The 14054-nt window shown below is 40.1% G+C and overlaps 1 protein-coding gene and 1 non-coding gene across 12 annotated transcripts in view; one reads left to right on the top strand and one right to left on the bottom strand.

The window, feature by feature from the left end:
- Nucleotides 1-14054, top strand: part of ITSN1 (intersectin 1) — a 221636-nt gene that overhangs the window by 21863 nt on the left and 185719 nt on the right. The gene's annotated exons all lie outside the window — the stretch shown is intronic.
- On the bottom strand, nucleotides 923-995 carry TRNAR-CCU. The gene has a single exon. It is a non-coding gene; the product is annotated as a tRNA-Arg (tRNA).

Raw genomic sequence — 14054 nt, 5'->3', positions numbered from 1 at the left:
GGTAAAGAGAGGAGGATCAGATCCGTGGTTGGTTTAAAGTGCTTTCATGTACTGGTAAAACATAATTAGACGTAAGAATTTTTAACAATCCAACAACAAAAAGAACCCAGTTTTTATTTATTTATTTATTTAAAAAAAATTTTTTTTAACGTTTATTTATTTTTGAGACAGAGAGAGACAGAGCATGAACAGGGGAGGAGCAGAGAGAGAGGGAGACACAGAATCTGAAACAGGCTCCAGGCTCTGAGCTGTCAGCACAGAGCCCGACGCAGGGCTCGAACTCACGGACCGTGAGATCATGACCTGAGCCGAAGTCGGATGCTTAACCGACCACGCCACCCAGGCGCCCCAAGAACCCAGTTTTTAAAATGGGCAAAAGACATGAATAGGCATTTCTTCAAAGAAGATCTACAAATAGCAAACAACGCTTTTAGTTGTTAGAGAAATAGAAATCAAAACTGAGATGCCATTTCATACCCATTAGGATGGCTATCATAAAAGAAAAAAAAAAAGGAAAATGACAAGTGTTGGCAAGAACGTGGAGAAACTGGAAGCCTTATACGTTAGTGGTAGGAATGTAAAATGGCACTGCTGTAACAGAACAGTTTTGTAGTTTCTTAATAAGCTAAATATAGAGATACAGAGTTATCATATGGCCGTAGCAATTCTTTCCCTAGGTATATATCCCAAAGGATTGAAAACAGGTGTTGAGACAAAAACTTACAGATCATCATTCATTTTCTTTTGGGATGATGATAATATTCTGGAATTCATTGTTGGTTATGGTTGCACAATGCTGTGAATATATTAAATGTCATTGAATTATACATTTCATAGTGGTTAAAATGGTAATTTTTGTTATATGTGTTCACTATTTATTTATTTATTTATTCATTTATTTACTTATTTTAAGTAAGGTCAGTGCCCAACATGGGGCTTGAACTCATGACCCTGAGATGAGGAGTCACATGCTCTCCCCACTGAGCCAGCCAGACACCCCTGTGTTCACAATTTTTAAAATGGAAAGAAATTAGACATAACATTTAGTCTACCATAGTGGCAATTTTGTCAAAATATTTTCTTAAACCATTTTTCTGTAATTTTAGGATAGGATCATTTGCAGTTCATATATAGTTCAATGAAATGTATTGTAATTTTTCTTATGTAGATCTAGAAAAGGTAGAAGATGAAAGCCGTGAGAATTTTGATACTCATTCTTTCCTTAGTGCAGAGGTTCTCAGAGTGTGGTCTGGAGCCTCTGGGGACTCATTGAGACAATTTAAAACAGTCTGCAAGTTCAGATTATTTTTATAATGATAGTGGTTATTTCCTCTTTTTATTCTCATTCTCTGTAGGTGCACAGCCTGGTTTTCTAGTGGCTGTATGATGTTTGAGGACATCATCTCTTTGATGGCTAATGGTTTATGTGCTTGTATATGTCTGTTTCTTACAAGTTTCTAAGGTAAATTCTTTGGGATCCTCAATTTTTAAAGAGTATAAAGAGTCCTGAAGCCAGAAATGTAGAGAACCAATGTCTTAGTGAACATGTTATATGCTAATAATAAAAAATTATGTATGCAATGCTTGTGTTATGCAGTTTTGGAAATACAGGGAGAATAAATTGTCAGCCAAATGATATTTTGTGGTTGTTTTATGTCTTTATTCCTCAGAGATGATTAGATTCGGAGCCAAGGTGTTCTTTTTGAGACACTGTACGTCTCTAGTTTAGGAAAAGGATCTCAGTTACTGAGAAAGTTTATGGTTGTGAATTTGAACAACTTTTACAATAGGAGTGATACCAGATAACGGTGATTAATTTTACCATATTCAGTTCCCCCAGACTTTTGTAATCTGTGATGCATTTGAAGTATAATAACAACTAATGTTTACTGAACGCTTACTGTGTGTTTTCCCAGGTAATGATTCATCTGCTCCTCCCAACAACTCTGCAGAATAGGTACTGTTACAATGGTTAGTTAACTTGCCCATGATCCCACAACCAGAAAGTGGCAGATCTGGTATCAGGGCCCATGCAGTCTGACTGGAGTCTGTGCTGTGAACCACTGTGCCATTTGCTATCTCTGCCTACGCGTGCTGTATAAATACTAGCTCTCTGGGAGTATATATAGGAAGTTCCCATTCAGAGGGCTCATACTTCAACCTCTTTGTTGTACAGTTGACTCATGAACAACGAGGGGGTTAGGGGTGCTAACCCTTAGACGGTCAAAAATCCAGATATACTTTTCACTCCCCCAAAACTTAACTGGAAATAGCCTACTGTTGACTGGAAGCCTTACTGATAACATAAACAGACTAGTGACACATACTTTGTGTGCTATGTGTATTATACACTGTATTCTTAAAGTAAGAGAGAGGAAAGAAAATGCTACTGGGAGAATCACAAAGAGGAGAAAATACATTTATAGTCTACACGGTACGGGAAAAAATCTGCATATAAGTGGACCCATGCAGTTGAACCCAGTTCATGGGTCAGTTGTACTGCATGGCAGTGGTGGCGGAATTGGGAGGCGTCCTGGGCCTGGTGCCTAAGCCAAGGGCACCAGCAAAGAGCTGGAGGTAGTTGGAGGAGAGACGGGGAGCTGTGAGGGCCAGACTCATGCCCAGGGTGCTTCTGGTCCAGACTTTTAATTGGATGTTTCTTTTCTTAGAGATTGGCTCTGCTTATGGCCTCTAAGAGGATATCTCCTCTTTTCTATCTTTGGAACAAGATAGATTTTCACAGTTTTCTCCTAGTCTCTGTCTTTGAGGCAAGCACTTATTCCATTTGAACTTTTCTGACGGTTTTTACTAAAAACTAGAAATGAGAAAATTGAAATGGGGAGGGTGTTCAAAGATACCCTTTTAGGAAAGTAACTCAGAACTAAATAAGCACAAATGTGGTACCGATGGGAGTCTTTGGAATTCAAATAATCAAGGTACTTCTGTAAGAGGGTAGCTTGGCCTTGGTGTGGGCCCCTCCAGGCTCATCCTCTTTGGAGCTAGGCTGGGTGCTTTTTTTTTTTTTTTTTTTTTGTGTGTATTTATTTTTGAGAGAGAGAGAGAGAGAAAGAGCACATGAGCGGGGGAGGAGCAGAGAGAGAAGGAGACACAGAATCCGAAGCAGGCTCCAGGCTTTGAGCTGTCAGCACTGAGCCCGCGCGGGGCTTGAACTCACAGACTGCGAGATCATGACCTGAGCTGAAGTCAGACGACGTTCAGTTGAGTCACCCAGGCGCCCCTAGGCTGGGTGCTCTGCTCGGAGAAGTAAGCCAGGCCTCTAGCCTTGAGCTAGAAGGGGGGAATGTCAGCCAGAACCTGCCTTAGGAGTAGAGGATGTGCCCTCCTACCTCCTGTTTTGCTTCTGCTTGTCAGTCTTACTGCCACAGATCCCTTTCTAGGAGCCATACTGGCGTGAAGTAGGAAGCAGGGATGGGGTCTGGGGATATTCCCCTGAGTTAGTGTGAAGGGGAGGCTCCATTAGTGTTAAAATAGGTGTTACAGTACTTTCTCTTTCCAGTTGTACTTCCCTTGAAAGATTTTCTTTGCTCTGTGGCCATATCCGTTACTCTGTCCTGAACTCCTTGGGGGGGCAGGGAGGTGGGGCGGAGGGGAGCTCGGCTATACAGGTGGCAGGCCCGGAGCCTCCCAACGGAGTAGAGGGAGCCAGAGCCTATGCTAGAGTCCAGCAGAAATGCTTGCAGGTGGCCCCTCCTTGCTGCTTTTTGGAACACCTCTGATTTAAAAGGTTTTTGAAGCTGAATCTTTAAAAATAATTCTGTGCAGAATCCTAAAGATGCTGACTGCAGGGGCCCGGGCACTGGGAGGAAGGAGAGCAGGTGTTCCCTCTCACGGCTCCTTTCCGTCATTGGTGGCCACGGGACGCGATCCAGTTGTGTTCATGACTACTGTCCCAACATTCTGGTTCGTTTGTGTATATCAAAAGCAGGGAGAGAAGAAGTACGTTCAGCTTTTATTATATACCTGCATGAAAAAGGGCTGTTTGTGCCAGTATTTTCATTTAAGCATTCATGTTTGTGGATTTATTTTGTACTTTTCAATTTTTTTTAATTACACAAAATAACATGTTTCTGGTATTACAGTCTGAGTGGCTTCATATTTACTCAGCTGCCCGAGTCAGAAGCTTATACCTCATCCTGAATTCCTTAACCCCCTTGTAATTATGGACTATTGATCTGGCTTAGTTCTCAAAGATCCCTCACTCCACTCCAGCACCAACCTTGGACCTGGTCTCTCTCCAGCCAGTTTTGCCCTCTTTTCATATCTTTTTCCACTGAAGCCCCAGTTTTCAAGCTTTCTCATATTAGGAGCCCTTCATTCAACTGAGGAGCCCCAAGTAGCTTTTGCTTATGTAGGTTCTGTTTATTGATATTTATTACAATAACATTAAAACTGAGAAATTACTCATTTTTAAACTTTTTGTTCATTAATTCATTTAAAACAAATAAACATATTACAAGTTTGGAGGAAGGCATCACAGTTAATTACACGACTTTGCTGGAACTGTGAACAACTTTTGGTAAAACTCAAAACAGTGTTCTCTTGAATTATACTCCCAGAAAATTGAATGTATAGTAGAACCTTGCACAGTCTTGTGTGGTTGTCTGTAAGATGGAATTTGGTTTTAGGCTCAGATAATTATAAATGGATTTTCTCCCCTATGTGAATGTCCAGAGACATTTGGAAGTTACATGGGATAATTCCTCGTATGAGACTGTTCTGAGCAGCCTGTTAAATGCCAGTGGTGCTTCCCAGTGAATGTGACAACCAAAAATACTAGGTTTTCCAATATCCATTGTGGAATTGCACACACCCATTGAGAACCACTGATTAGTGGAATCTTGACTGGGTTAAAAAATTTTTTCTTTAATGTGGGATGATCATTTTAAAAATAAATTACATTATAAAAGAACATCAAAAAGGAAGGACAAGTGCCTGTAATCCCACCACCCAGTATAACCAATATTAATATTTTGTCCCATATTTGTGTTGCCTTTTTTTGATTCTTCTATAGATAATTTTTCCCATTCAAAAAATGGGACCATTCAGGGACGCCTGGGTGGCTCAGTTGGTTAAGCGTCCAACTTCCGCTCAGGTCATGATCTCACGGTTTGTGGGTTCAAGCCCCGCATTGAGCTCTGTGCTGACAGCGCAGAGCCTGGAGCCTGCTTCGGATTCTGTGACTCCCTCTCTCTCTCTCCTTCCCTCTGCTCCCCTGATCGTGTTCTCTCTCTCTCTCTCTCTCTCTCTCTCTCTCTCTCTCTCTCTCTCTCTCCCCTCTCTCAAAAATAAATAAATATTAAAGAAAATGAGATCATTTATAAATTATTTTTTTTTACTTGGCTTGATGCTACCTGATTTTTTTTTTTAACTTTTTTTTTTTTTTTTTCAACGTTTATTTATTTTTGGGACAGAGAGAGACAGAGCATGATCGGGGGAGGGGCAGAGAGAGAGGGAGACACAGAATTGGAAACAGGCTCCAGGCTCTGAGCCATCAGCCCAGAACCCGACGCGGGGCTCGAACTCACGAACCGCGAGATCGTGACCTGGCTGAAGTCGGACGCTTAACCGACTGCGCCACCCAGGCGCCCCGATGCTACCTGATTTTACCTAATTCATATGCCTCTTTGAAAATCATAACATCATTTTTATTCTTGAATTGATCGTAAAATTAGCATAATCTCATGTAAGGTGCAGGGGTACCTGGGTGGCTCATTCGGTTAAGCCTCTGACTTCAGCTCAGGTCATGATCTCAGGATTCACGAGTTTGAGCCCCACGTTGGGCTCCCTGTTGTCAGCACTGAGCCTGCTTCGGATCCTCTATTCCTCTCTCTCTCTGCCCCTCCTCCGCTTGTGCTCTCTCTCAAAAATAGATGAGTATTTTATAAAAAGAAATAAAATCATAACATTTTTATTATTGATTTGATTGTAAAATTAGCACAATCTCATGTAAGGTGCAAATAATGCATACTCATGTCTCCTTTTAAGAGTAAAAGTGGTGTTAACATTGGGACAAGGGTGGAGGGATCAGAGCAAAGCCTGGATTTGTACGGAGTTGGGTGGCATTGAACAAGTGACTTACCTCTCAAACCCAGTTTTCTTGTCTCTAACAAGTATTAGAGATAATGCATGTTTTAAAGTTCCCGCCCTAGGGGTGCCTGGGTGGCTCAGTCAGTTAAGCTCTGACTTTGGCTCAGGTCATGATCTCACAGTCTATGGGGTTGAGCCCTGCATCGGGCTCTGTGCTGACAGCTCAGAGCCTGGATGGAGCCTGCTTCAGATTCTATGTCTCCCTTTCTCTCTGCCCCTACCCTGGTTGCACTCTCTCTCTGTCTCTCAAAAATAAACATTTAAATGAATGAATGAATGAATGAATGAATGAATGAATGAATGAATAAAATAAAGTTCCTGCCCCAGGATAGAGGGAGATCCCTATCTGGCCCCTTGCTGATACAAGTGGAATGCAGGCTTCTGGAGGGCAGGGTGGATGTGTTACATACCTTTTTTTTTGGTCTCTAGCACTAGCTCAGTACTTGATTCATCAATCCATCGAACAAATGCATGTGGCAAAAATTTGTTACTCTGTCTGATCGTGAATAAACCTTGTTTTCTTTCTATCATGCTTATACCTCCATCACAGGTAAACGACTATATTAATTATCATCTCAAATCTCAATAAATCTTGTCCCAAATGGGGTCATTCATTAGTTCAGGATAAAGATGTTTCTGAAGTTTTAGGCACACCTGATTGTTGCATTAATCTAGCTATGGCTTGAACATTATTATTACTCAGTATTCTGGCTAATTGATTGTGCAGCCCTACCATTGACACGTGTAATTAAATGAGCTTGCATTTAGCGTGTTCCTGAAGCCAGTTGTGTTTACCTCAGAGGCTGTCGGCTTGAAACCATGTCTTTAGGACTCATTGGTCCCTTTAAGACATCTTCACAGGTATGCTTTTCTTTCATTGTGGATCTTTTTTTCTTTCAAAATTTTATTTGCAGCTGTTAAGATAGGAGATTTAACTGTTCAGTCCCCTTGAATGTTTTAATTTTGTTACTATTGGAATTCTGAAAAATTTAATCTGAAAAATGATTGGACTGTTTTTAGGAGAGTTTCTGGATTCAGAAAGGCCCAAAGCATAGAGGCTGAAATAGTGGTTCTTAGCCTTTCGCATGCATCAGAATCACCTGAAAGACTTGATAAAAAGTGAGGTTGGTGCCCACCTGGTTTCTTATTCACCATGTCAGAGCAGGGCCCAAGAATTTGCATTCTAACCAGCTCATTCTATATCCCAGTAGAGCAGGTCAGGGACCAGACTCTGGCAACCACTGGGCTAAAGTGTTATTGAAGTCACCTAAGGTGACAATATGGAGGGAGGTGATGGAGCCCAGTGTGTTTCAGGAAAGTCCCTTTGTGCTCCCTGAAGATATTAGAATAATAAAGAAAAACTAGTTTTGGAACAGGAAGAGAAGGCAAACATGGGCATAAATGCTTGAAAATACTGTGTGATAGTTGGTATGGTTAAAATCAAGATAGCACAAGAGGGTTGGGAATAACTTAATTTTTAAAAGTTTATTTTACCTTTTAAAAAGTAAGTAATGAAATGCATGTTCACAAGGGAAAGTATATAAATACAGAAAATTTTCTATTCTAGAAGAGAAGAGAAAAAATTCCTCATTATAATTTTGTCACTTGAAGATGTCTTCTGTTATTTTTTTTTTTTTATAATTTCCATTCAGTAAGTCTTTTATGCGCAAGATCTTTTATGCATATTCTCTTTTGATTTTGTCCCCTCAAATGAAGTTTTAATTATCCAACAATATATGCTCATTATAATGAAAGAAAAAAGATCATAAAGAACACTTAATCTTTCCAGACAGACACACTGCTTTTAGCTTCCTGAAATTTTATCATTAGAGATCTTCCTATGAAGATACCTATTGTTAAATATTAACCCGACCATATGGTTTTACTACTTAAATTTTTTCTGCAATATCTTTTCGTGTCATTAATTTTTTTAATGTTTATTTATTTATTTTTTTGAGAGAGAGAGAGAGAGAGAGCGAGCGCGAGCGCGCGAGCGCGCGCAGGGGAGGGGCAGAGAGAGAGAGAGGGAGACACAGAATTCGAAGCAGGCTCCAGGCTCCGAGCTGTCAGCACAGAGGCCGGCATGGGGCTCGAACCCACAAGCTGCGAGATCACGACCTGAGCTGAAGTCAGACGCCCAGCTGACTGAGCCACCCAGGTGCCCTTCTTTTCGTGTCATTAGATGTGATTCTGAAGCAACCTTTTTAGGTACAGAGTATCCTAATCTGATAAACATAATTTATACCTAAATCTTTCAAACAGCCCCTGAAACCCTTCACCCTTAGGATGGAGTCCCTGAAGTGCAATTGGCAGGTCAAAGAGCGTATAAAAGCTAAGGCTCCTGATATAATTTACCAAATTGTCTTCACAAAGAGCTTAGTGATTACTGCCCGGGCTCCAAGTCTACATCATTGCCGTTTTAATGTTTGCCAGTTTGATAGGTGAAATACAGTATCTCCTTGTTTTAATTCTGTTCTTTTGAGGATAAGAAGCTTCGCACTTTTTTTCATATGTTAATTGCTCGTTTATATTTCTTCTCTTTTGAATTTCTGCTCTTGTCCTTGTCACATTTTCTTCTGGAGTTAATATTTTTTATTAATTTATGTGAGCTCCTTACTTAGGGATTTTAATTCCTAATGTCAAATGCTTCAGATATTTATGACCAATTTTTTATTTGCTTTGAAAACTTGTGGTATGGTTCTTTTATAGAAGTGTTTAGCTACCTCCCCCGCCCTGCCCAGTCCATCATTATTTTCCATTTTTAAGGATTTTTTCCCCCCGTGATGTTAAACTAGAAAATTCTCTCCACGATTTGATAAAATGTTAACCCTTATTTTCTCTTAGCACACTTTCGTGGTTTCGTTTTTTTCACTGAAATCTTTAAACCATATGTAATTTATTCTAGTGTGAGCAAGTGTGATTTACATTTTTTTTTCATTTTAACTGTTAGGTGATATGTTTTCTCAATATTTAATTATTCTGATCACACTATGAAAACAGGCAAGTTTAGATAGAAAGTTGGAGATAAGCATTAAGCTTTTATTCTTTTAATGTTTATTTTAAGAGAGAGAATACACGCGTACATGAGAGCACAAGCAGGGGAGGGGCAGAGGGAGAGAGAATCCCAAGCAGGCTTCTTGCAGAGCCCTATATGGGGCTCGATCCCATGAACTCTTGAGATCATGACCTGAGCTGAAATCAAGAGTCGGACACTTAATCGACTGAGCCCCTCAGGTGCCCCAATAAGCATTGTTTTCACACTGCTTTGAAAACCACTGGGGATTCTGAGAAGGCTTTAAAGGGTTTGACATGGGAATATAGAAGTAGGAGAGCAGGGAAGAGCTGGGCAAGTATGTGGGCATTTGTAGTTCCAACTTCTCCCAAGAACTACAGACTTATATGGTCAGCGGGGCACCTGCTAGGCAGATCTTCTTGGGTAGCTAATAATAGGCTGTTTAAAATTAACATGGTCAAAACAGAATTCTTTTTTTTTTTTTTAAGATTTTTTTTAAAGTTTATTTTGATAAAGCAGGGGAGGGTTGCAGAGAGAGAAGGCAAGAGAGAATCCCAAGCAGGCTGTGCACTGTCAGCACGGACAGAGGCTGATGTGGGGCTCAGCTTCATAAACCACGAGATCATGACCTGAGCTGAAATCAAGAATTCAACACTTAACCGACTAACCCACCCAGGCGCCCCTAAAGATTTTATTTTTAAGTCATCTCTGCATACAACATGGGGCTCAAACCTACAACCCTGAGATCAAATAGTTGCATGCTCTACTGACTGAGCCAGATTGGCTCTTCAAAACAGAATTCTTAATGCCATCCCTACCCTAATCTGCATACCTGAGACCTTCTCATCTTAGTAAATGGTGCCATTTCCCACCCAAGTGTGCAGCAGGAAAGTGTCATAGCTATCCTTGTTCCCTCTCTCCTGCCCACCTTGAATCTAATCCGTTCTTAGGTTCTGTAGGCTTTCTGTCCAAATATATCCTGAATCCGACCAGCCCTCATCATTTCCACTGTTAAAACATTAGTTCTGACCACCACTGTCTCACCTGAGTGTCTGCCAAGCCCTCCTTGCTGATTTTCTTGATTCCTGTTTAGCTGGAATCTATTCCACACAGTAGTTTCTACAGCATAAATCAGGTCATGTTATTCTCCTGCTTCAAACCTTTCAAAGACTTCCCACACTTCAAATCCAAACCTCACTTTTAAGACATCCTTGTGGTCTGGCCTCTCTTGCCTCTCCAGTTTTCTCTTTCTACACTGTCCTCGTTTACTTTATACAAGCTCACCTGGCCTCTTTCTATTCCTTGAGCAGCAGCTTTTCTTTCTTTGGATCTTTGCATTGGTCAGACCTTCTCTCGAACTACCCAGAAAATACCCCAGTGTCTTCTTAGAGAGTCTTTCCTTGACTACCCAGGCTCACGAAGAAACCCCAGACACCACCTCCGGTCATCACTTACCTTGTTACCCTACCTCAGTTTCTTTGGAGTGGTTCTCTGTATGTGAAATGATCATATTTATTTGTTGACTTATTTATTAGCCATCTCCTCCTTCTGGAATATAAGCTCCCTAAGAGCATGGACTCTGTTTTGTTCCCTTCTCAATTCCCTTAGCCCCATGCCTGGCTCACGGTACTGGTGGTGGGTACTGTGTAACCATTTGTGGCGCTGCTCCCATCCTGTGGCCCCTACCCACACTTAGCCAGGGCAGCTCAGCTTTTATATTTCAAGTTTATATGAGGTTTGGTGTACAGAAAGTTTTCTTGCTTAACAGAAGTTTGAAGATAATTTCCTTAGGAGATAGGAATTTAAGGATATATGAGAAAGAAAAGATTTTAATTTGACATTTGCCAGAGTATTCCATTTACTTCCTAAATGTACTGGTATGTCATTCCTGACTTTTTAACCTGAAGGGGTAAGCATGAGAACAGCATAATGATTTTAAACATTTCTTACCCAAGAGTACTTTTTCTTTACATACCGAATTGCATACCATAGATGGTATTTATCCTATAATTAAGAAGATTATGAGATTGTATCCTCTTATGTTTACCCTTTTTAATGAGTGCCTCCTGAATCCCAAGCCAAAGCATGTATATAGCTTTATTGTGTAAATATTTGTGTTCTAGGTGTGTTATTTGTATAAATGTATATTCCCCTTGATTTGTATGTGTATGTGTAGTATTTGTGTTTTCTTTTTCCCCATTAAGTTGTAAACACTCTATTTTATGACCTTTTTTTTTTTAGGTTTATTTATTTTGAGAGAGAGAGAGAGAGAGAGAGAGAGAGAGAGAGAACATGAGAGGAGGAGGGGCAGAGAGAGAGGGAGAGAGAGGACCCCAAGCAGGCTCCAAGCTGTCAGCACGGAGCCCAACATGGAGCCTGACACAGAACCTGAACTCATGAACTGTGAGATCTACCTGAGCTGAAATCAAGAGTCAGATGCTTAACAGACTGAGCCACCCAGGTGCCCCTCTAGTTTATGACTTCTGTGCTTCCTTTTTAACTCCTCACTGCATTAGTATTCTGTTCTGTACCAGGTTGCTGCTCCCTTAAATGAGTTGGTTTTTGTGACACTTGTCTTGGGACAGTTTTATGTATTTTAGTTTTTGGCTACTGTGTGAATTAGGAATTTGTCTTAGTTGTATTTTAAGTTTTATTACTTTCTACATTTTAACCAGTAAATACAAAGAGATTGCCTTTTGTTTTTGCTTTATGTGTTTTCATGTTATTGGGAGCATGCAGTTTTACAACTGTTGTTTTCATTGTGGGTTATGAATCTTATGAAAATAAAATTTCTTTTTTTTTATCACATACAGCTTTTTCCTTGAAATTGTGCTTTATTAATTTAGTGACTCTTCCTTGCTTTTTGTGTTTTTTGATAGATCTTTACTCATACTTTAATCTCTTTTATTTTAGGTACATTCTGGCTAACTTGGCCTGCTCTCCACAGCAGCCTGTTGTTTGATAGATATAATATTCTTTTGCATTTTATTGTTTCTAAAGCAGGTATCTTTTAGTTTAAAAAATCACTTAACAGTTAATTTTTTTTTTTTTCAACGTTTATTTATTTCTGGGACAGAGAGAGACAGAGCATGAACGGGGAAGGGGCAGAGAGAGAGGGAGACACAGAATCGGAAACAGGCTCCAGGCTCTGAGCCATCAGCCCAGAGCCTGACGCGGGGCTCGAACTCACGGGCCGCGAGATCGTGACCTGGCTGAAGTCGGACGCTTAACCGACTGCGCCACCCAGGCGCCCCACTTAACAGTTAATTTTTAAAGATTGACATATAATTGACATAATATTATACTAGTTTCAGGTATACAACATAATGATTTCTACAGTTAATTTATTTCAAAGGGAAGTGGTAGATTTCATTCCTCTGGACATTTCTTGTTACTTTGGGTCCTGTGGGATATTTTTGTTGGCACCATTTTTTGAAGTTTTTATCAAGGAAGGGAATTTCATATATGTCTCAGGGTTGAGCGAGAGAGTGGCCGCATGTCCCTGAGTGCAGCATGTTGACCTGCGCAGACTTTTGGAGAGAAGAGGAAACAAAACAAAACAAGCAGTGGGCGAAGCAGTAATGAAAGGTATAGGCCAGGAGCGCCTGGGTGGCTCAGTGGGTTAATCGTCCAACTTTTGGTTTCACTTCAAGTCATGATGTCACAGTTCTGGGATTAAGCCCCATGTGGGGTTTCATGCTGACAGCGTGGAACCTGCTTGGGATTCATTCTCTCTCTCTCTCTCTCTCTGCCCTTCCCCGACTCTCACAATAAAGAAATAAACTTAAAGTTTAAAGAATAAAATAAAAGGTGTAGGTCTGAAAAATAAGGGACCAAGGTGATTATCAGATTAGATAATCAGCTCCTGGAGAATCAAGCTCATTTCCTATTTTTTTTTTTTTTTCTTCTTTCCATTTTGTGTTTGCTCAGAGATCACTTGTTTATATCTTGGAGTTTGCAGTCTTTTGAATGTTCTGAAAGTCAACTTGATAATAAATTGATTATAGTCCTATTATCTTTTTATGACTGATACACTAGAGAGAAGTTTAAAGTGAGTCATTCAAGAACTTCACCCCTGCTTGAACCTATGTGTTCGAGTGCCTGCTTTATCTGAGGTTGAAGCATTTTTAGTTGGCAACTGATTTTTTTGTAAGCAAGTCATTGAACAAGTTCACCATTCCTTGTTCTTTTGAAGCATTAATCATCTTCCCTCTGAGCTCTGGAAAGGTGACTGAATCTTGAGCCATTTGGCCCTTCACTGTGCAGGAAATCCACCCTGCTGAGGTGAATGCATGAAATACTTGTCTCAGTATAGATCTGAGAACTGGTTTGTCTCCTGTAATGCACAGATTGAATTCCTTGTCTGTTACTAAAGGGTACCTTTTGTGTCCATTTATAAAGAGCTGTAATCAGAGCTGTAAAAGTTACCATATAGATGACGTGGTTAACCTATTAAACTCTTGCTATTAAACTCCTGCTATTAAACTCCTGCTGCTTAATATAATTTTCAAATATTTTGAAATACCAAATGTAGACTCTGATCAGAGAGCTCAGGGACCAGTTTTTGAGTTGTGATGAATTTCTCTGTTTTCATTTTTTATAGTTGCTATCCATTTTAGAAACATTCACTCTGCCAAATAGGTTAGCAGTGTGTGCAGAAGGACAGCTTAAATAATGTGCATGTTTGCTGTTGAAGCAGATGCCTCTAAGTAAAACTACCGGATCAAAGAGGAGAAAGAGTCCCATGTAATATCTGTTAGAGACTGTGAGCCCTTCGAGATATTCTTTGTTTCCCATTCTAGGATTTAATTTTCTCTGTCCTAATAAAAGATTTTGATTAATTCTGTGTTAGTAGAATGCTGATAATGTGTAGTAGAATGTAAAGAAATGTGATTCAGTAATAACTTTGACTTTCCGTGTGACTGCTTATCTA

Source organism: Leopardus geoffroyi, chromosome C2 (genome assembly GCF_018350155.1).
Source record: "Leopardus geoffroyi isolate Oge1 chromosome C2, O.geoffroyi_Oge1_pat1.0, whole genome shotgun sequence".
Classification (NCBI taxonomy): domain Eukaryota; kingdom Metazoa; phylum Chordata; class Mammalia; order Carnivora; family Felidae; genus Leopardus; species Leopardus geoffroyi.
The sequence above is the reverse complement of the archived record's forward strand: the minus strand, read 5'-3'. Positions and strand labels throughout refer to the sequence as shown.